This window comes from Schistocerca piceifrons, chromosome 2 (genome assembly GCF_021461385.2).
Source record: "Schistocerca piceifrons isolate TAMUIC-IGC-003096 chromosome 2, iqSchPice1.1, whole genome shotgun sequence".
Classification (NCBI taxonomy): domain Eukaryota; kingdom Metazoa; phylum Arthropoda; class Insecta; order Orthoptera; family Acrididae; genus Schistocerca; species Schistocerca piceifrons.
In genome coordinates this window covers 299,685,609-299,709,856 of record NC_060139.1, presented here as the reverse complement: position 1 = coordinate 299,709,856, position 24,248 = coordinate 299,685,609, and the positions used below count along the sequence as shown (strand labels likewise).

At 44.1% G+C, this 24,248-nt stretch overlaps 1 long non-coding RNA gene across 1 annotated transcript in view; it reads right to left on the bottom strand.

The window, feature by feature from the left end:
• Positions 1–20,619, bottom strand: part of LOC124777603 — a 126,791-nt gene extending 106,172 nt beyond the window's left edge. The window contains exon 1 of the long non-coding RNA XR_007015754.1: positions 20,520–20,619. This is a non-coding gene — a long non-coding RNA (uncharacterized LOC124777603). The remainder of the gene's footprint in view (positions 1–20,519) is intronic.
• Positions 20,620–24,248: the final 3,629 nt, after the last annotated feature.

Genomic DNA, 24,248 nt, shown 5'->3' with positions numbered 1-24,248 from the left:
CACATTGTCGTCAAGGTAGATAAAGCCACCGGTAATACAACAGTGTCACAAAATATACGGAGTTCTGTTCACAACAAAAGAAACAGCACAGTAAAAACTGAGTATGTACCTCTCCACCACTCTCTCTCACTCTCTCTCTCTCTCTCTCTCTCTCTCTCTCTCTCTCTCTCACACACACACTCTGTGTGTGTGTGTGTGTGTGTGTGTGTGTATGTGTGTGTGTGCTTGTGCGCGTGTGTGCGTCCTTTGTTTCATTTACGGGGGAATGGCGATAAAATGAAACAGGGGAGGTTCTGTAGTGCCTTTAAGAAAATAATAAATTAAAAAAAGAATAAATAATCAGTTCTTCAGTATAAAGATATGTAATTCGTGGGTGTGCCTTTAATTACACAACCTAAAAGTATCGATTAAAGCAGGCTTATGTCTTAGGAACACCCAGCTGTAACTTGATCTCGAAGAGGAACTGCCGTTAGTAGAAGATGAGTTGTTTCGTTAGTTACTTCGTCTATGAGTAACAAGTCCGATATATTGTAATGACGTGGAATAAGTGAATTTACATGTTATTTACTCAGTTTATCCCAATTTATATTTAAATATGGCTATATTCTGAGTATTTGCAAATAAATTCACTGAAGAAAAAGGAGTGATTAGCTTAATATTTAAGTACCTTGAACTGCCTGGACGAAATTATTTTTAGTTTACTTTGTAATTTAATCTACAATGAATCTTTTCGTTTTCAGCAAAAATACCTCTAGTGACAGTAAGTGCTCATGTTACAAATGGCACGTGTATTAAACATACAAAATTGTAGTAATTTGGTCACAGAGCTACCGGCAATATATTGTTGAACCTAGCTTGTTGAATACAAATAACAGTGTTCACAGCACAGTTGGACTGAAAAATCCGACATTGTTTTTTGCAGACACGGACCAATCTAGAGACGACTAAGAATTGAACAATGACTGTCTCTAATAAAGATGTTTCAAGTTTTTTTTGCAAGCAATAACGATGGTACGGAATCCACATGAAAATGTAGATCTCAGTGTAACAGGGTGAACAAGTCAGATCAGGGCACAACATTTGTATAGGAAATCTGTCGTTTCTCATCCGCTCGAAATCCCCGATGCGTCTGAGTTTGTAACCAGTAAAGGTTTCTGTACTGCACATCTTCCTCTTCTCAGGAAGGGTTGGTTGGTATGAACTCATCCCATTTGACGTTTATAGTGTATATACAATATGTTTCTGTTGGTTGAAGCAGTCTAGTTGCTTAAGCTCACGGCGATGTAGCGTCCAAGTTTTGCAGCCATAGAGCATGGTAGAAGAAAACAATTGATCGATAAACCATCAGTTTGGTACATATGTTATGTATTTATTCAGGAAGACCCAATGTATGAGACGTCCAAAAACAAAATAGCAGCGCATATTCTTTACTCCACGTTATTTCCCGATGAGCAATTAGTTGATAATATATTTCCTAAGTAGAGGAAGTGAACTTCCTTTTCCAAAGGTATGATGGAAACAGTGATATTGAGAGCCAGAAATACAGTTGGAGGAACTGGCTTTGCGAGTACTTTTGTTTTTGGGATGTTGGATGGTCAGGCCAAACTGTTTACTTGCACTATTGAAACAATTTACAGACGATTGCAGCTCTGCGAGTGTATGAGCCGCTGAAGCATTGACGTCTGTATATTACAGTTCAGTTACCTGGTTGAGACTTCTGAACAATTTAGAGTGGAGTCTGGGCTCATTAACTAATCCTCCGTCCGCCCCGGTAGCTGAGTGGTCAGCGTGACAGACTGTCAATCCTAAGGGCCCGGGTTCGATTCCCGGCTGGGTCGGAGATTTTCTCCGCTCAGGGACTGGGTGTTGTGTTGTCCTAATCATCATCATTTCATCCCCATCGACGCGCAGGTCGCCGAAGTGGCGTCAAATCGAAAGACCTGCACCAGGCGAACGGTCTACCCGACGGGAGGCCCTAGCCACACGACATTTCCATTTCCAACTAATCCTCCGCCGAATCTGTATTTAAGTTCTAAACCTGCATCGTTTATAGATGATGTCCCATAAAGCATGGCTGCGAAGTACGGGGTAAACGATGTAGGCGCGAGAACACGTCCTTGTTTGAGCCCCTTAGTAGTAGGGAAATTGTCCGATGTTTCATCCAAGTATAGCACTTGCCACAATATGTCATCATAGAAAGCTTGCATTAGACCAACTAAATGTTCAAGACAGGCGAAATATTTTCATATACGTTCTCCGAACGCCGTATCAGAGGCCTCTCCTAGGACAAAGAACACTAATAGCATAGGCTTATGTTGTTCCCTGCACTTTTCCATGTAGTTGTGTTCAGAAAATCATATCAACAGTGCCTCTGGAGGGGCGTAATCCATCTAAGATTCAGGAAGTACAGTCTCGGGATAGAGCCCGAAGGCGATTCAACAGAATTCTGGCATAAATTTAACCGGCCACGGCGGACAGGGATATGCCACGGCAATTACTACAGACGGTAGCCTTTTTTTTTTAAGATGGTGACAACTGTGTTCTTCGTTTCTGCTGGTAACTTACAGGTTTGCGACATTAGAAGAAACAGGAAGAAGAGTCTGATTTTTAGAGGCAATCCACCACTTTCAGTGCTGTCCTGGATATGTCGTCTGGTCCGGGTGCATTTCAGATTATCTGGAGCAGTGGTTTTCATCAAAGCATGATTATTGATAAAGGATAACCGCTTGCACATTTTAGCTACATATTATAAGGTACCAAACCACATATTTTCAAGTGATAAAGAAAGTAATATATTGAAACCATTCGCATTTTGCTGAAGGTTTAATAGTGACCAGTTTTCCGTATCTATCGGGAACTATGATCAATGCCGCCGCAGCAGGATCGCACGTTTGTTTCTCTGACTTCCGGTCACATTTTTTAGGTGTTTTGACGCCCTAGTATCTGAAAGAATACTAAGCAGCTACAGCAAACCGTTTACTATCGGACACTCGTATTAATCCAGATATAACAGAATAGAAACGGTTTTAAATGATAGCGTACAACTTAATTATTTCGAAATTCTCACAAAGAGATAGAAGGGCTGATGATAGCTCTGTATATGAAAGTGTTTAGAAGTCAGTTCTGTTTGTTGTATTATACATGTTTTTTGGAAGTAACTGACTCTTACTGGCCACTTCTCCCAACGAGTAACGTGGCACTTTTCCCAATCGGACGCCATGTAGACATTACTAATCCACAGAAACCACTATGAAAGTGAAATTAATAACAAGGAACCACATTTGTATGCCAAAAGACAGTGTTTAAACATTGATATTGTAAAAAATTATAATTTTCCATACAGGTGAGGTAACAAGAAGAATACAAAATGACTTGCCTTACATCAGATGACTCAAAAACAAAAAGGTTTCCACTAAAAAATAACTGACAAGCTTGTGTCAATCTCACTGACAACAATGGGTATGCGTATTAGAGCCATCTCGACCACTGTTCGGCAGGCGGCTACGTTGTTCAAGTCAAAAAACATGCAATGGCCGCTTTTTCACGCCCTGGCCACTTTACTACACCTTCCCTACTGATTTTACTATTAACTAATTACCTACATAAATTAGTATGTTATATTAATTAATAACAGCAATGTCAATATGGGACACGGTCACAAATGTTTAAAAGAAAAATGATAGTCAAAACATTTGGCAGTCATAGCACAGTATTATAATAACCTTAATTTGATTTGAAGTGGAAACGTGAAGGGACACGTACAGCACAAAATCGTACAGGCCGACCTCGTCTCTTGACCGACAGAGACCGCCGACAGTTGAAGAGGGTCGAAATGTGTAATAGGCAGACATCTATCCAGACCATGACACAGGAATTGCAAACTGCATCAAGATCCACTGCAAGTACAATGACAGTTAGGCGGGATGTGAGAAAACTTGGATTTCATGGTCGAGCGGCTGCTCATAGGCCACAATTCACACCGGTAAATGCCAAACGACGCTTAATTGGTGTAAGGAGCGTAAACATTGGACGATTGAACAGTGGAAAAACGTTATGTGGAGTGACGAATCACGGTACACAATGTGGCGATCCGATGGCACGGTGTGGGCAAGGCGAATGCCCAGTGAACGTCATCCATCTGCCAGCGTGTGTAGTGCCAACAGTAAAATTCGGAGGCAGTGGTATTATGGTGTGGTCGTCTTTTTCATGGAGGGGGCTTGCAGCCCTTGTTGTTTAGCGTGACACAATCACGGCACAGGCCCACATTGATGTATTAAGCACCTTCTTGCTTTCTCACTGTTGAAGAGCAATTCGGGAATGGCGATTGTATTTTCCAACACGCACGGCTTGTGGCGGCGTGGTTACACGACAATAACATCCCTGTAATGGACTGACCTGCACAGAGTCCTAGCCTGAATCCTATAGAACACCTCTGGGATGTTTTGGAACGCCGACTTCGTGCCAGGCCTCACCAACCGCCATCGATACCTCTCCTCAGTGCAGCACTCCGTGAAGAATGGGCTACCATTCGTCAAAAAACCCTCCAGCACCTGATTGAACGTATGCCTGCGAGAGTGTAAGCCGTCATGAAGGCTCAGGGTGGGCCAACACCATACTGAATTCCAACATTACAGATGGAGTGCACCACGAATTTGTAAGTCATTTTCAGCCAGGTGTCCGGATACTTTTGATCACATACTGTATAGGCGTTTTCGAGCGCTGCACCTTATTTACATAATTCTGTATTTGAATAAGCTTGCCTATACCGGTTTCATTGGCGCGTCAGAGTATGAAAACTCTTAATAAAGTTAATATTTTCAAAAGCTAACAAAACAGTAAAACTGTCTGACTAAGCAGTTTCCGCTTTTATTTGACGTCCGTTCGTCTTCACATTGCATGGGTACCTGCTACAGACATGTACCACATTTGAGGACGACCATGTCTATACTGTACATACGCGAATGTATGTTACTTCCGTTTGACATTTGTATCATAGAAGGTGATCGGTGCGAGTTGCGTGCGCGGATGAGTTGTCAGCATTGGAAGACAGCCAGCCGTTCAGGCCGAGCGGTTCTAGGCGCTTAAGTCTGGAACTGCGCTACCGCTACGGTCGCAGATGCGAATCCTACCACGGACATGGATGTGTGTGATGTCCTTAGATAGGTTTAAGTAGTTCTAAGATCTAGGGGACTGATGACCTCAGAAGTTAAGTCCCATAGTGCTCAGAGCCATTTGAACCACTGGAAGACTAACTCACCCCCTCACTTTTACTAACCCTGAAGTAGCCGCTACGCATACCACGCCGACCCTGACGTACGCGTTAACTTAGCTCAATGGCCGATTTCACCACCGTCAATTAAAATTAAGCACATCTTTAAATATTACTATCTATTTGTTTTTGTTTGATACTGAACAAGAAAAATACACCAGTAAGACGTTAGTTAACTTTTTTGGATTCTGCTGTTACCTGCTAGAAGAATATCATTATAAAATACGGCTGAATACCGTAGGCCGCACGAACACTTGATTAGGGTGGCATGCGGCCTGCAGGTTGCAGTTTTGACTACCACTGATCTACAGCCTTGCTAAATTCATGAAATGACGGTGGGACTACCATCCGAGGTTGTGCTGCATGTTTTAGGACATGTTTGAAGAAGACGTCAGCAGCAGTGGACTACGGTTTGTGGCTGTACTTTATTGCAACAGCTTGTAGTTACGCATTCCTGGTTCAGACATCCAGAGACTTGAGTACAGGGAAGGATAAACAGCTACGCATAATTCTGGATTTGAATTTGATAGGGTAGGGGGGGGGGGGTTGTTTGAGGAAGGAGACCAGACAGCGAGGTCATCGGTCTCATCAGATTAGGGAAGGAAGTCGGCCGTGCCCTTTCAGAGGAACCATCCCGGCATTTGCTTGGAGTGATTTAGGGAAATCACGGAAAACCTAAATCAGGATGGCCGGACGCGGTATTGAACCTTCGTCCTCCCGAACGCGAGGCCAGTGTCTAACTACTGCGCCACCTCGCTCGGTTACGGTTTATGATTGAACGGAAGTGCTCTATCCAGCGACTCGAAATGTCCCGAATGTCAGTGAGAATGGCCTTACTGTTTGCAGCTTTAAGGGTCCTGATGAGATTGCCTATTATATTTACGTAAACCGCCAACTACTGGGGGCGGGCGTTTGTTGTTGTGGAGGTGGGGAAACTGGACAATTCGGAGGCGAAACAGGCCGGGATGCCGGCTGAGTCAGCGAGCGGGGCGTCCTGACTCGGCTGCCCCGCTTTCACCTGCGCCGATGACCCGCCGCTGCTGCCGGCACAAGTCTGCCGCGGATGCCGCCTGCGGCGCTGCGCGCGCAGCGTTTCGCCGTGACGTCACCTGGCGCTCCACTACCTGTCTCCGCGCGCCACAGCCAGCTGGGCGGAAGTGCGGGGCCGTTGTGATTCAGGAAACGACGCACCCGCCGCTACCTCCCAAAACACGTAAACGACAGCCTCCATTCATGCTGTAGATGTTGCTGTAGACTCTTCACGTAGAAGGCCTTAGTTTATTGCCAGGACGCTGTGGAAATTGTGCTTATCAAAGAGAGACAAAAAAGAATCTGTTATCCACCAGAAGGTAGGTTCGAACACCAGAGTGCGCAAATTACAAAAAGCTAACCAGCTTTATAAAAAACACTACACCATCTGTTCAAAATTATCCAGACACACCTGTGTAATGAGGCACAGACCAGTAGGTGTCACCAGAGGAGTGCCCGCCATTATAAAAAGGAGACGTGGAGTTCTTTGTTATCAATATACACCCATCAAAAAAAGTTTTGCATCAACCCGGTTCCCAGAACTCCTGAAGATGGATGTTCACTGGGGATATTGTATCACAGTCCCTTTGACTGTTCAGACTTGTCACTAAGCCCGCCCAAAGATGTAAACAACCATGCACGAGCAGCGCCTATTAGACGGACGGGGTCCGACCCGATCAATTCCAGCCATTCCACCAGAAAGGACGTACACGGCTCGTGTTGTCTGTAGTTCAATCATGTCTAGACGGTCAATACCGTGGTTCGATCGCACCCGCATTCTTACTTCGTGCCAGAAAGGGTTCTCAACAAGGGAAGTGTCCAGGCGCCTCGTAGTGAACCAAAGCGATGTTGTTCGGACATGGAGGAGATAGAGAGAGACAGGAACTGTCGATGACATGCCTCGCTCAGGCCACCCAAGAGCTACTACTGCAGTCGATGACCGCTACGTACGGATTATGGCTCGGAGGAACCCTGACAGCAACGCCATCAACTTGAGTAATGCTTTTCGTGCAGCCACAGGACGTCGTGTTACGACTCAAACTGTGCGCAGCAGGCTGCATGATGCGCAACTTCTCTCCCGTCGTCCATGGCGAGGTCCATCTTTGCAACCACGACACCATGCACCGCGGTACAGGTGGATCCAGCAACATGCCGAATGGACCGCCCGCGACTGGCATCACGTTCTCTTCACCGATGAGTGTCGCATATGCCTTCAACCAGACAATCGTCGGAAACGTGTTTGGAGGCAACCCGATCAGGCTGAACGCCTTAGACACATTGTCCAGCGAGTGCAGCAAGGTGGAGGTTCCCTGCTGTTTTGGGGTGGCATTATGTAGGGCCGACATACGCCGCTGGTGGTCATGGAAGGCGCCATAACGGCTGTACGATACGTGAATGGCATCGTCCGACCGATGGTGCAACCATATCGGCAGCATATTGGCGAGGCATTCGTCTTCATGAACGACAGTTCGCTCCCCCATCGTGCACATCTTGTGAATGACTTCCTTCAGGATAACGGCATCGATCGACTAGAGTGGCCAGCATGTTCTCCAGACATGAACGCTATCGAACATGCCTTGGATAGATTGAAAAGGGCTGTTTACGGAGACGTGACTCGCCAACCACTGTAAGGGATCTACGCCGAATCGCTGTTGAGGAGTGGGACAATCTGGACCAACAGTGCCTTGATGAACTTGAGGATAGTATGCCACGACGCATGCAGGCAGGCATCAATGCAAGAGGACGTGTTACTGGGTATTAGAGTTACCGGTGTGTACAGCAATCTCCTCTGAAGGTCTCGCTGTATGGTGGCACAATATGCAATGTGTGGTTTTCATAAGCCATAAAAAGGGTGTAAATGGTGTTTACGTTGATCTCCATCCCAATTTTCTGTCTGTACAGGTTCCGGACCTCTCGGAACCGAGGTGATGCAAAACTTTTTTTTGTGTGTAGAAGCAATAATGCAGAATGAGTCGGTCAGTGAAGCTCAGTAATTTCGAATTAGAACGAAACACCGAACGTCAACTGAGTGACAAATCCATCAGCGATATTTCAACCCTCCTAACGCTATCTAAATCGCTGCCCAAGTTGACTGTTGCTAATGTGATTGTGAAGTGGAAACGTGAAAGAACAACACAAGCAAAACGAATCCCAGGAAGACTTCATGAGCTGAGTGACAGAGATCATCGAGCATTGCGAAGGGTGGTTGAAAAAATCGCATGAAATCAGCGGAAGAAATCACTCTTTGAGTTCCAAAGTGCTGCAGGAGTCCAGCTAGCACAATGACCGTGTGTAGTGAGTTGAAAAGAATAGGATGCAGTGGTCGAGTACCTCCTCATAAGCCATACATTTCCGTACTCATTGCTGTTGATGTGGTGTAACGTGTGACGCCACTGGACGTTGAATAACTGGAAACGAGTGATTTTGAGTCATGAATCACGCTATGCCCTCTGACAATCCGATAGAGATCTATCGTGTAATATGCGTTTCACGTTTAGTTTTTGGAAGACATCATTACTGGTCTAAAATATATGAAAATTTATCAACATACTATTTTATTTTACACACTAGCACTTTACTTTCGGGTTAGATTCTGTTCTGGCAGTACTGAATTTTCTGTAACACGATAACGGCCCAGATTCTTACTTGCGGGATTTATAGATGCTGCTAGATGTGTGCCTCCTCTACTGGTTTTAAAGATGATCTTCTGCTTCCTATGAATCATATTTGGACCATTATTAAACTATAGAAAACCCGAAGATGTCAGAATTGTTTCTAACCTGAAAATAAGGTGTTGTTGTTGTGGTCTTCAGTCCTGAGACTGGTTTGATGCAGCTCTCCATGCTACTCAATCCTGTGCAAGGTTCTTCATCTCCCAGTACCTACTGCAACCTACATCCTTCTGAATCTGGTTAGTGTATTGATCTCTTGGTCTCCCTCTACGATTTTTACCCTCCACGCTGCCCTCCAATGCTAAATTTGTGATCCCTTGATGCCTCAAAACATGTCCTACCAACCGATCCCTTCTTCTAGTCAAGTTGTGCCACAAACATCTCTTCTCCCCAATTCTATTCAATACCTCCTCATTAGTTACGTGATCTACCCACCTTATCTTCAGCATTCTTCTGTAGCACCATATTTCGCAGGCTTCTATTCTCTTCTCGTCCAAACTGGTTATCGTCCATGTTTCACTTCCATACATGGCTACACTCCATACAAATACTTTCAGAAACGACTTCCTGACACTTAAATCTATACTCGATGTTAACAAATTTCTCTTCTTCAGAAACGATTTCCTTGCCATTGCCAGTCTACATTTTATATCCTCTCTACTTCGACCATCATCAGTTATTTTACTCCCTAAATAGCAAAACTGCTTTACTACTTTAAGTGTCTCATTTCCTAATCTAATCCCCTCAGCATCACCCGATTTAATTTGACTACATTCCATTATCCTCGTTTTGCTTTTGCTGATGTTCATCTTATATCCTCCTTTCAAGACACTGTCCATTCCGTTCAACTGCTCTTCCAAGTCTTTTGCTGTCTCTGACAGAACTACAATGTCATCGGCGAACCTCAAAGTTTTTACTTTTTCTCCATGAATTTTAATACCTACTTCGAACTTTTCTTTCGTTTCCTTTACTGCTTGCTCAATATACAGATTGAATAACATCGGGGAGAGGCTACAACCCTGTCTCACTCCTTTCCCAACCACTGCTTCCCTTTCATGCCCCTCGACTCTTATAACTGCCATCTGGTTTCTGTACAAATTGTAAATAGCCTTTCGCTCCCTGTATTTTACCCCTGCCACCTTTAGAATTTGAAAGAGAGTATTCCAGTTAACGTTGTCAAAAGCTTTCTCTAAATCTACAAATGCTAGAAACGTAGGTTTGCCTTTTCTTAATCTTTCTTCTAAGATAAGTCGTAAGGTTAGTATTGCCTCACGTGTTCCAACATTTCTACGGAATCCAAACTGATCTTCCCCGAGGTCGGCTTCTACCAGTTTTTCCATTCGTGTGTAAAGAATTCGCGTTAGTATTTTGCAGCTGTGACTTATTAAACTGATAGTTCGGTAATTTTCACATCTGTCAACACCTGCCTTCTTTGGGATTGGAATTATTATATTCTTCTTGAAGTCTGAGGGTATTTCGCCTGTCTCATACATCTTGCTCACCAGATGGTAGAGTTTTGTCAGGACTGGCTCTCCCAAGGCCATCAGTAGTTCTAATGGAATGTTGTCCACTCCCGGGGCCTTGTTTCGACTCAGGTCTTTCAGTGCTCTGTCAAACTCTTCACGCAGTATCGTATCTCCCATTTCATCTTCATCTACGTCCTCTTCCATTTCCATAATATTGTCCTCAAGTACATCGCCCTTGTATAAACTCTCTATATACTCCTTCCACCTTTCTGCCTTCCCTTCTTTGCTTAGAACTGGGTTGCCATCTGAGCTCTTGATATTCATACAAGTGGTTCTCTTCTCTCCAAAGGTTTCTTTAACTTTCCTGTAGGCAGTATCTATCTTACCCCTAGTGAGACAAGCCTCTACATCCTTACATTTGTTCCCTAGCCATCCCTGCTTAGCCATTTTGCACTTCCTGTCGATCTCATTTTTGAGACGTTTGTATTCCTTTTTGCCTGCTTCATTTTCTGCATTTTTATATTTTCGCCTTTCATCAATTAAATTCAATATATCTTCTGTTACGCAAGGATTTCTATTAGCCCTCGTCTTTTTACCTACTTGATCCTCTGCTGCCTTCACTACTTCATCCCTCAGAGCTACCCATTCTTCTTCTACTGTATTTCTATCCCCCATTCCTGTCAATTGTTCCCTTATACTCTCCCTGAAACTCTCTACAACCTCTGGTTCTTTCAGTTTATCCGGGTCCCATCTCCTTAAATTCCCACCTTTTTGCAGTTTCTTCAGTTTCAATCTGCAGTTCATAACCAATAGATTGTGGTCAGAATCCACATCTGCCCCTGGAAATGTCTTACAATTTAAAACCTGGTTCCTAAATCTCTGTCTTACCATTATATAATCTATCTGATACCTTTTAGTATCTCCAGGATTCTTCCACGTGTACAACCTTCTTTTATGATTCTTGAACCAAGTGTTAGCTATGATTAAGTCATGCTCTGTGCAAAATTCTACAAGGCGGCTTCCTCTTTCATTTCTTCCCCCCAATCCATATTCACCTACTATGTTTCCTTCTCTCCCTTTTCCTACTGACGAATTCCAGTCACCCATGACTATTAAATTTTCGCCTCCCTTCACTACCTGAATAATTTCTCTTATCTCGTCATACATTTCATCAATTTCTTCATCATCTGCAGAGCTAGTTGGCATATAAACTTGTACTACTGTAGTAGGCATGGGCTTTGTGTCTATCTTGGGCACAATAATGCGTTCACTATGCTGTTTGTAGTAGCTAACCCGCACTCATATTTTTTATTCATTATTAAACCTACTCCTGCATTACCCCTATTTGATTTTGTATTTATAACCCTGTAATCACCTGGCCAAAAGTCTTGTTCCTCCTGCCACCGAACTTCACTAATTCCCACTATATCTAACTTTAACCTATCCATTTCCCTTTTTAAATTTTCTAACCTACCTGCCCGATTAAGGGATCTGACATTCCACGCTCCGATCCGTAGAACGCCAGTTTTCTTTCTCCTGATAACGACGTCCTCTTGAGTAGTCCCCGCCCGGAGATCCGAATGGGGGACTATTTTACCTCCGGAATATTTTACCCAAGAGGATGCCATCATCATTTAATCATACAGTAAAGCTGCATGTCCTCGGGAAAATTTACGGCTGTAGTTTCCCCTTGCTTTCAGCCGTTCGCAGTACCTGCACAGCAAGGCCGTTTTGGTTAATGTTACAAGGCCAGATCAGTCAATCATCCAGACTGTTGCCCCTGCAACTACTGAAAAGGCTGCTGCCCCTCTTCAGGAACCACATGTTCGTCTGGCCTCTCAACAGATACCCCTCCGTTGTGGTTGCACCTACGGTACGGCCATCTGGATCGCTGAGGCACGCAAGCCTCCCCACCAACGGCAAGGTCCACGGTTCATGGGGGGGAAAATTAGATAGTGTTCACGTAAATACGTACACATTTCAAGTCACTGATGATGACTTTCAAAAAGAAAAGTGAAACGCTTATGGCATGTTAAAATTGGTTTTATTCAGCTGCACGTAGATTGAACTGATCTAAGGAATAACAACACAGTATTGCACACAACTGAGGAATGACAGTATTGTAATTGTAGAAGCCTCCAGTGGTTACAGGCTGTTTTTTTCTGTTTACACCGCACTTAACATCACATACACTTCGTTTCACTGAAGTCAGTAGATGTGACATAATAGAAGCTAACAAAAGAAAGAACATAAAAAATCTCAGCGCTACAATGTGTATGTGCTGTTGTATGTAATGTAAAAACAACAGCGAGAGGAGCCTGCCAATGCTGGAGGTACTTACTGCAATTCTTGGAAATCAAAGACCTACATCAAACTTCGAGCCTTGCACTAAAACAGCTTTCTTTTCCTGCTGCCAGACAGTGACACGAAACACGTAACGGAAATAAAATAAATTGCGACTAGTTACAGTAAACGTGTAGTTTGAAGTGCAAAAATGCACCCTTTTCTAAGCTTATGCAACTTTGAAAAAGACCCTTAGTCAAACATTAAAATCGACTCAACCACATAAAATTCGTGATAACATCCTAAGTCCCACGAGACATTTCGGTGCAGGCTCTCATTTGCAGGTAAAATATACACTGAAGAGCCAAAGAAACTGGTACATCAGCCCGATTTCGTGTAGGGCCCCCGCGTGCACGCAGAAGTGCCACAACACGATGTAGCAGGGACTCGACTAATGTCTGAAGTAGTGTTGCAGGGCTGTCCATAAATCTCTAAGAATAAGAGGGGGCGGAGATCTCCGTAAGAGTACGAAGGGGTGGACATGACTTCTGAATAGCACGTTTCAAGGAATCCCAGATGTGCTCAATAATGTTCATGTCTGGGGAGTTTAGTGGCCAGCGGAATTGTTTAAACTCAGAAGAATGTTCCTGGAGCCACTCTGTAGCAATTCTGGACGGCTGGGGTGTCGCATTGTCCTGCTGGAATCGGCCAAGTCCGTCGGAAAGCACAATGGAAGTGAATGGATGCAGGTGATCAGACAGGATGCTTACGTACGTGTCACCTGTCAGAATCGTATCTAGAAGGATCATCGGTGCCATATCACTCCAACTGCACACGCCCCACACCAGAGCTCCACCAGCTTGAACAGTCTTGACATTCAGGGTTCATGCATTCATGAGGTTGTCTCCATACCCGTATACGTCCATTCGCTCGATACAATTTGAAACGAGACTCGTCGGACCGGGCAACAAGTTTCCAGTCATTAGCAGTCCGGGCCCAGGCGAGGCGTAAATCTTTGTGTCGTTCAGTCGTCAAGGGTACACGAGTGGCCCTTCGGCTCCGAAAGCCCGTATCGATGATGTTTCTTTGAATGATATTCACTGTACACCCGTGAAATGGTCGTACGGGAAACTCCCCAAGTCATCGCTACCTCGAAGATGCTGTGTCCCATCGCTCATGCGCTGACTACAACACCAAGTTCAAACTCATTTAAATCTTGATAACTTGCCATTGTAGCAGGAGTAACCGATCTAACAACTGCGCCAGACACTTGTTGTCTTATACACTACGTGATCAAAAGTAACCGGACACTCCTAAAAACATACGTTTTTCATATTAGGTGCATTGTGCTGCCACGTACTGCCAGGTGAGGTCAGCGACCTCATTAGTCATTAAGCACCGTGAGAGAGCAGAATGGGGAGCTCCGCGGAACTCATGGACTTAGATCGCGGTCGGGTGATTCAGTGTCACTTGGGTCATACATCTGTATGCGAGATTTCCACGTTTACGATGTGATAGTGAAGTTGAAGCGTGAAGGGACACGTACAGCACAAAAGTGTACAGGCCGACCTCGTCTCTTGACTGACAGAGACCGCCGACAGTTGAAGAGGCTCGTAATATGTAATAGGCAGACATCTATCCAGACCATGACACAGAAATTGCAAACTGCATCAGGATACACAGCAAGTACAATGACAGTTAGGCGGGAGGTGAGAAAACTTGGATTTCACGGTCGAGCGGCTGCTCATAAACCACACTTCACGCCGGTAAATGCCAAACGACGCCTCGCTTGGTGTAAGGAGCGTAAACATTGGACGATTGAACAGTAGAAAAACATTGTGTGGAGTGACGAATCACGGTACACAATGTGGCGATCCGATGGCAGGGTGTGGGAAAGGCGAATGCACGGTGAACGTCATCCATCTGCCAGCATTCGTAGTGCCAACAGTAATTCGGTGGCGGTGGTGTTATGGTGTGGTCTTCTTTTTCATGAAGGGGGCTAGTTGCCCTTGTTGTTTTGCCTGGCACTATCACGGCACAGGCTTACACTGATTTTTAAGCACCTTCTTGCTTTCTCACAGTTGAAGAGCAATTCGGGAATGGCGATTGCATCTTCCAACACGCACGGCCTATGGCGGAGTGATTACACGACAATAACATTCCTGTAACGTACTGGCCTGCACAGAGTCCTGATCTGAATCCTATAGAACACCTTTGGGATGTTTTGGAACGCCGACTTCGTGCTAGGCCTCACCGACAGACATCGATACCTCTCCTCAGTGCAGCACTCCGTGGGCTACCATTCGTCAAGAAACCTTCTAGCACGTGATTGAACGTATGCCTGCGAGAGTGGAAGCCGTCATGAAGGCTCAGGGTGGGTCAACACCATACTGAATTCGAGCATTACAGGTGGAGTGCACCACGAATTTGTAAGTCATTTTCAGCCAGGTGTCCGGATACTTTTGATCACATACTGTATAGGCGTTGTCGAGCACTGCGCCTTATTTACATAACTCTGTATTTGAATACGCATGCCTATACCAGTTTCATTGGCGCTTCAGAGTATGAAAACTCTTAATAAAGTTAATATTTTCAAAAGCTAACAAAACAGTAAAACTGTCTAACTAAGCAGTTTCCGTTTTTATTTGACATTCGTTCGTCTTCACATTGCATGGGTACCGTTGAACACAGACACTTGTTGCTATCTGCACATCGGCTGGCACAGTCACCTCGTACCTCGTCTCCTGCTGCGCTTTTACTGGGAAACGTTTATTGGCGTTCTGGCGCAACCGTCACGCAAGTCAGCAGTGCGTTGGGCTGCTTGTCGTTGTGGAATACGCTTGACTGGAAGATGGGGAAGGAATGAATTGCGGGCTTCTGGGAGAAATCGTGTAGTTTCTCTCCAAAGTAACATAGCGGAACTTCAGGAGATGTAAAGGAAGGTAGCTAGACAGTTATGTAACATGTTTCTCCGGAACGGTTGGTCATTTCAATTTTTCTCTATCTGAGAATTAAAGCAGAGCACTAGCCACTTGCACCTGCATGTTTCTTGTATCATAAGAGGGCATCACAACTGGTATGATGAAGGTATAAATCTGTGCATGAAAGCAAACATAAATGACAAAGTGCAAGGATGTGCAGAATGATGTGTCAGACTTGCTCTTATGCAGCGACTTCCAGTGAAGCTTGTCATAGCAAACAAAAAATATGAAAGCCTACAGTTCTTGTAGTTATTTTAGAAATTAGTGGAGACATTCGTGTTGTTTCTCACAGCCCATTAAATACTTTAACGAAAAAGAAGAAGAAATTAAAATAAGATCTATGAGTTGGCGTTAGTACATCTTGCACATTACAACGTTGGTATTTATAATTATAGGATGTGGTAGGACTTTAATCTTTGAGCAAGAGAAACATTCGACGCAAACTTGGTAAGAATTCCGGACCAAGTCAAGATAGACAATAAACAGCACACAAACCCTCCAAACACCATCACAGTGTCATCACTGATGCAGGAATCAGAAAGGGCAGCTTTTTGTTACCACAAGTACCGTGCGTTAAACTTGGATTACCGAAAAAACTGAAAAATAACAGTCATCTTGAAAGATATGCTAGTGAGGCAAACTACCCAAAAATTTCTAATCTGATAAACTGTCAGACAAGATATCGAAGAGTGCACGAAAACAGGGCACCTATCCCAGGAGATTATTACACAGGTTCGGTTGCTTTCAGACACTACTATCGAAAGTCCAACTCTCTTCCATAGCCGGCCGTAGTGGCCGAGCGGTTCTAAGCCCTACAGTCTGGAACCGCGCGACAGCTACGGTCGCAGGTTCGAATCCTGCCTCGGACATGGATGTGTGTGATGTCCTTAGGTTAGTTAGGTTTAAATACTTCTACGTTCTAGGGGACTGATGACCTCAGAAGTTAAGCCCTATAGTGCTCAGAGCCATTTGAGCCACTCTTCCAGTATTCAGTTTATAACAAAGCACCACCTGTCTCTTTAATGCAATTTTGTATCGATTTTCTGCGTACAACTATTCGGCTAGCAATAAACGAGTTCCACGTCCAGCCACTGAAGGTCGAAGGGATGTCGAAATGGCTCTAAGCGCTATCTATGGTCATCAGTCTCCTAGACTTAGAACTACTTATACCTAACTAACTTAATGACATCACACAACACCCAGTCATCACGAGGCAGAGAAAATCCCTGACCCCGGCGGGAATCGACAAAGGGATGTCGACCGGCCGCCATGTCACCCTCTGACATTCACCGTCATAATGTGGTATCGACGGGCGTGTGGTCAGCGCACCGATCTCCCACCCGTTTTGCCGACATCTCAGACCTGTGAGCCGTTACTTCTCATTCAAGTAGCTCTTTAGATGGAGTCTGGAGGCTGAGTGCAATCCCACGAAGGAAACACCATTGACAGTACTGGGAATCGCACCCGCGTCTTCCGCATACCACTCAGCTCCGGAGGCAGACTCTACCTAGCAATATCGTCTTCAAAAACTACAATAAAGAAATAAATGGCGAGAGGAGCAAAGGTATTAGTCCTGGCAGCCTCAGACATCTTACAGCTTCACCGTTGCAACTCACGGTACTTAATGGTGCAGCAGCTTCTTCTATCCAGGTCAGACATCATTGGAGAACGAATGTTAATTCCGAAACCAATGGTTTGCACAGCTTTCATATGCAGACTGTTCATTCATGTTTCCGGTACACTATCTTCTTAGCGTTGCCTTTTTTTTATGTTGTTGTTTCACTGCTATTAGTTTGGAGGAATAGACCATAAATCAGCATTCCCATGCATCACTACATCGCGAGCATAAAGATTCTGTACTAATTCATTTACTTAGAACCCAGTTGTGGAAGCTACGCAATCCAAGCAACCTTCGCGATCACGACTGTTCCTAAAGCACTTTTGAAAGTTTCATGTGTTACACCGAACTCAGTCAGAAATACTGCTATAATTTTATGGTTGGCGCAGTTTCGGGAGTTGCAAGGCTCTTCAAGCCGCAGATCGTTAGAGAATCTCTCTTAGTGCCTTACGTTGTGCCTTCCGAGAGCTGTAGCGCAATGGTTAAGACTCTGATATCCCATTCTGGACGATCAACATTCGAATTTGCGTACGGCTACCCATACTTTCCTTAAATCTCGTGGTAAAATTTTTCTGATTTATTCCCCATGCCTCACTAATCAGTGTTTCTGAAAGCTTCCCACGACGTCATCATCGACAGAAAGCTAAACGCTGACGTTCCTTCCTATTATGTCTGCCTTGTCATAACCTAAAGGTTTCTAGAAATGTTGTTTTCTTGACACAGGTCCAACGTTTATCCGATGGGGGTCTACGAAGATTTGACACAAGTGATGTTCAAAGTCTGTGTTCAAACTGCCGTGTGATGAGAATGGTTTTTAGAGATATTGCTAACCTCCTACGGATTTATTTTTCTGCGGAGAGATGAAGCATTCGGTGTGCTTGACACTGACAGGCACTCTAGAAGAGCTGGTTGCCTGTTTAATTGAAGCTGCTGTCCTTCTTCGTGAAACACCTGGTTGTTTTTAGCGCGTTAATCATTAGCACACAGATGCCAGTTGTGTGTTGATGTAAGCGGATGATTTTTTTCAACAGCATCCCTAAAACAATTCTCATTACACCACAAGTCACTCCAGTTGAACTAGCATCTCCGACATGTTACGCCATTAGTAAACGAACGCATCAAGCACACGTGCCCTGATGGGTTTCTTTTTAAGTTTTTTTCTGTCAGTCCTACCACTATGGATCTCAATCTCAGAACGACGAGAAATACACAAGAATCCAACTAGTTAATTCGTTGCTGGAGGAATTATCTTTTCTTTGGATTCTTGTAATGTATGTGCCTGGTATCTGTCTTTCCTACAATTACGTAAGTGCTCGTTTCACTTTAAAGCGCTCTTTGATATTTAACGGTATTGATTGTTTCTAGTGACTAATTGGTATTCGTATAATGTTACAGTAATGATCGTTTCACCTATTTGTGCGTAATCGATTACATGTTATCGGATTGAAACAACAGATGCAGGTGAACAGATCGATTCCATCGATGTAGATTTTCGAAAGGCGTTCGAAGCTGCACGACATCGCCGACTGCTAACCAAGATACAATCATAGGGACTATCTTCGTGAATATGTGGCTGTCTCGATGAATATCTGTACAGTAACATCCAGTACTTAATACTGGACGGTGAATGTTCAACAGAAACGAATGTGACATCGGTTGTGACTCAAGGAAGAGTAATAGACTCTCTGTTGTTGTATATAATCTATTTATCAGATAGGATCAACAGCCCTATAAGATTGTCGGCTGAGAATGCCTTCGTTAATAGGAAAGTATCATCTTTTGTATGTTTTAACAGGGAATTTCAAATACCAAGAATAACCAGTACTCCACTGGCAACACCACCGCCTCGCCCGCGCCGACTGTGACCGCGATGCAGCAGCGCTGCTCAGTCGTCCTTGGAGTTCTATTTATTATTCGTGTTTTACTGTTGCTACTGATGCATATAGATAAAACGAATAGCGCGCTAAACTAACTTGCAACTGCTCCACCGAGTGGGTACATAATATTCCACCATAAAAATCATTTTGTTTGTAACGGGAAACAAACTAACGCTTTCCGTCGGCACTGGACGTTGCATGCAAGACGTGATGAGCAGTTTTTGTTTGAGCTGACTCCAACTACGCGTTTGCAAAAACGAAATTGTAAATATCTGCGCCGGTCGGTGTGGCCGAGAGGTTCTAGGCGCTTCAGTGTGGACCCCACAGTGCTCATAGCCATTTGAACCATTTTCTTTAAATATCTGCCAAAACACTAGCGAAAATGCCTGTGGAGACTCTTAAGAGGGACACCCTGTATTTGTATATGTAGAGAACTGTCAGTCTCTGTACCAAGCTGTCCAGGTCTTCCTGTCAAAATGATTCTTCTCTGAATTTTGATAAACAATAACGGACTGCAACAAAGAACTTCATAGTCTGCAGGAGGTGTCATAGGAGTACACTTTAACACTCTCACCGAAAAGGCAACGTCACATTAATCCTTCTCTCTTATCCTACTCCAGCTCTACCTTATCTTTTCTCAAACTCAAACTGTCATGTAATTGTATTTCTTTAATGGTATTGTGAAATTTTTACTAGACGATGACGAACACAATGGAGACTGTTAAGTTAGAATTTTCAGTTATAGGTAACAGTCTTTTTTATCTATTATCTCGTTTGGTACGCGAACAACAGTAAACGAAACTACAAAATGTCTGAAAAACGCCGGTATGCTAAGACTTTCGAAATATTCTTTCACACTGAAGCTTCAGTTCAGCCGAAAATTCTGACACGACTAAATAATATAACATCGAATATCCTGTCCGAGACAGTGTACCTTAACACATACCGACGGCCCGTATCTCACCACTTCTACCGACTAACTGAACTACCAACTGCAACTAGCGACAGGCCTCAAATATTACGCCAAACGGCAGACAGTGGGAACAATACCAATAAAGCACGAAACGTTGTCGGCTGGCAAAGATTATTTTTCACCACTGGATACACCTTAGTCAGCTGTTGCTGCATGATTATCGATACATAAAGATATATGCCTCGACAAAAGAAAGTGCATTTAATAAAAAATACTGTTGAAAAAATACTTCACAATGACTAATCTGAAGTGCAACTAAGCGGTTTACAAATCCTGGAAATAACGGGAACTAATCTGATTTGCGGTTGGCCACTGGGAGGTAATGCAAATAGCACTTCTTTGACAACTTACCTTTCCAGGAAACTTCAGCTCGGCCGGTCGCGATGCAGTTCGCTACATGGAAAACGGACGGCTGCCTCCCTTACCTCATCTTACGCAACACGGCCGCAGTGGCACTACGCGTCCCCACGCGCACTCCCGCCGAGCCAGCTGCTACGAGACCAGTTTTTTCCCCCTCCTCGTTCCCCTTCTGCCTGACAGTCTTCAAGAGATGCGTCTCTGGTGCAACGTAAATACTGTAGCCAGCAGTCTCCGGACATTAATTGCCACTCGGTCCAAAGACGCCAATCGAGCGACTGACAGAGTGAAGGACCACCGAATGGTTGTAAAGCAGCTCGTGGTCGTGCGGTAGCGTTCTCGCTTCCCACGCCCGGGTTCCCGGGTTCGATTCCCGGCGGGGTCAGGGATTTTCTCTGCCTCGTGATGGCTGGGTGTTGTGTGATGTCCTTAGGTTAGTTAGGTTTAAGTAGTTCTAAGTTCTAGGGGACTGATAACCATAGATGTTAAGTCCCATAGTGCTCAGAGCCATTTGAACCATTTGGTTGTAAAGGCTTCTGAAAGGGGAAATACGTTCTCTTTCTTCCTGAAAGATGCTGAGTAGGTGTTTACGGATTTTCAGGTAAATTTATGCTGTGACTCTCAACCGACGTTCAACAAACAGGTGTTAAGTGGGCTTCATCTGCATCTACATGTATACAGGGTGAATCCGAACTATACCAATAACGTTTCGGAGGCTGTTCAGGGATACTTGCAGAGTGTTTTGGCACAAGGTACCCGTGGTTTTCGGTGGCTCGTTACAGAGTAACTGCATTTCGTTTGACTTGTTATCCTCATTTATTTATGTATCTGAATTGCAATGAAAACATATATGCAGCAGTGCAAGTTTCGACGGTATGCGCTTGTGTCGTGTTCCATTCACTCTCGGCGCTTGCTGTTGACAACAGTAACGCCCTTTTACTCTTCGCTCTCAAGCTTTCACTCAGTAACCTCAGTTCTGTGGTGGGTTTGTTTTTCGTGTAATGTTATTAGGTCTACAACTTTGCTTCCGCCCTTTTGCAATAGACTGCAGTAGCGTCAAGTGGGGTTCGGGTCGTTGGTCATAGGTGTAATACAATAAGCTTAGGCATCTGTAAACATAATGCCATAAAAATATGCGGTGCCCATACTGGACGACAAACTATAAAGCATTCCCCCCCTTACTCACGGCCTCTGACCCTGCAGTGACGACGCAAAATACTCCTATGCCGGGTAAGTAAGCAGCCAGATTTACTTAGCTCACGGACGAACTCATCACTGTCAATTAACATCAAGCACATTTTAAAATATCACTGTCAGAGTAAGCATTTTTGTTTGTTGCTGAGCAGGAAAACTATGCTCTTAACAAGCTCTTAACGTTAGTTGGCGTTTTCTGATTCGGCTGTTAATTGCTAAATGCATGTTGTTATAACGTACAGGTGAGAACCACTGGCAGCAAGCGGGCCGTGGGCCGCAGTTTGACGATCACTGGTCTAGCTGAACTACTGTCGAACGTGTTGCCTAGGTTGTTGTTGTTGTTGTGGTCTTCAGTCCTGAGACTGGTTTGATGCAGCTCTCCATGCTACTCTATCCTGTGCAAGCTTCTTCATCTCCCAGTACCTACTGCAACCTACATCCTTCTGAATCTGCTTAGTGTATTCATCTCTTGGCCTCCCTCTACGATTTTTACCCTCCACGCTGCCCTCCAATACTAAATTGGTGATCCCTTGATGCCTCAGACCATGTCCTACCAACCGATCCCCTCTTCTGGTCAAGTTGTGCCACAAACTTCTCTTCTCCCCAATCCTATTCAATACTTCCTCATTAGTTATGCGATCTACCCATCTAATCTTCAGCATTCTTCTGTAGCACCACATTTCGAAAGCTTCTATTCTCTTCTTGTCCAAACTATTTATCATCTATGTTTCACTTCCATACATGGCTGCACTCCATACAAATACTTTCAGAAAAGACTTCCTGACACTTAAATCTATACTCGATGTTAACAAATTTCTCTTTTTCAGAAACGCTTTCCTTGCCATTGCCAGTCTACATTTTATATCCTCTCTACTTCGACCATCATCAGTTATTTTGCTCCCCAAATAGCAAAACTCCTTTACTACTTTAAGTGTCTCATTTCCTAATCTAATTCCCTCAGCATCACCCGACTTAATTCTACCACATTCCATTATCCTCGTTTTGCTTTTGTTGATGTTCATCTTATATACTCCTTTCAAGACACTGTCCATTCCATTCAACTGCTCTTCCAAGTCCTTTGCTGTCTCCGACAGAATTACAGTGTCATCGGCGAACCTCAAAGTTTTTATTTCTTCTCCATTGATTTTAATACCTACTCCGAATTTTTCTTTAGTTTCCTTTACTGCTTGCTCAGTATACAGAATGAATAACATCGGGGAGAGGCTACAACCCTGTCTTACACCCTTCCCAACCACTGCTTCCCTTTCATGCCCCTCGACTCTTATAACTGCTATCTGGTTTCTGTACAAATTGTAAATAGCCTTTCGCTCCCTGTATTTGACCCCTGCCACCTTTAGAATTTGAAAGAGAGTATTCCAGTCAACATTGTCAAAAGCTTTCTCTAAGTCTACAAATGCTAGAAACGTAGGTTTGCCTTTCCTTAATCTTTCTTCTAAGATAAGTCGTAAGGTCAGTATTGCCTCACGTGTTCCAGTATTTCTACGAAATCCAAACTGATCTTCCCCGAGGTCGGCTTCTACTAGTTTTTCCATTCGTCTGTAAAGAATTCGTGTTAGTATTTTGCAGCTGTGGCTAATTAAACTGATTGTTCGGTAATTTTCACATCTGTCAACACCTGCTTTCTTTGGGATTGGAATTATTATATTCTTCTTGAAGTCTGAGGGTATTTCGCGTGTTTCATACATCTTCCTCACCAGATGGTAGAGTTTTGTCAAGATTGGCTCTCCCAAGGCCGTCAGAAGTTCTAATGGAATGTTGTCTACTCCGGGGGCCTTGTTTCGACTCAGGTCTTTCAGTGCTCTGTCAAACTCTTCACGCAGTATCGTTTCTCCCATTTCATCTTCATCTACATCCTCTTCCATTTGCATAATATTGTCCTCAAGTACATCGCCCTTGTATAGATCCTCTATATACTCCTTCCACCTTTCTGCTTTCCCTTCTTTGCTTAGAACTGGGTTTCCATCTGAGCTCTTGATGTTCATACAAGTGGTTCTCTTGTCTCCAAAGGTCTCTTTAATTTTCCTGTAGGCAGTCTCTAATGACATAATGTTGACAGGATGTTAAAATCGAATCTTTCCCTCCTTACTTCCTTCAACCGATGGGCACGACGTTACGATCCACTCACGCTCCAAGACTGCAACGAACTGCTTTTTGATCTAGAACCAAACCAAAATTATGTATTATTCCAGACTGCAAATGATGTTTTAAATAAAAGAACGAAAATAGGTTTAACATCAATGCATTCTCTCCACATCAGCTGCTTAATGGGACCTATTGACTGTAAAATGGCGTTTCCTGTGTGTCATTGCGTGGCGGCATCAATATTATGTGCAGAATATCATGGGTGTAGCTTACGCCGGAGTGGCCGTGCGGTTCTAGGCGCTACAGTCTGGAACCGGGCGACCGCTACGGTCACAGGTTCGAATCCTGCCTCTGGCATGGATGTGTGTGATGTCCTTAGGTTAGTTAGGTTTAATTAGTTCTAAGTTCTAGGCGACTGATGACCTC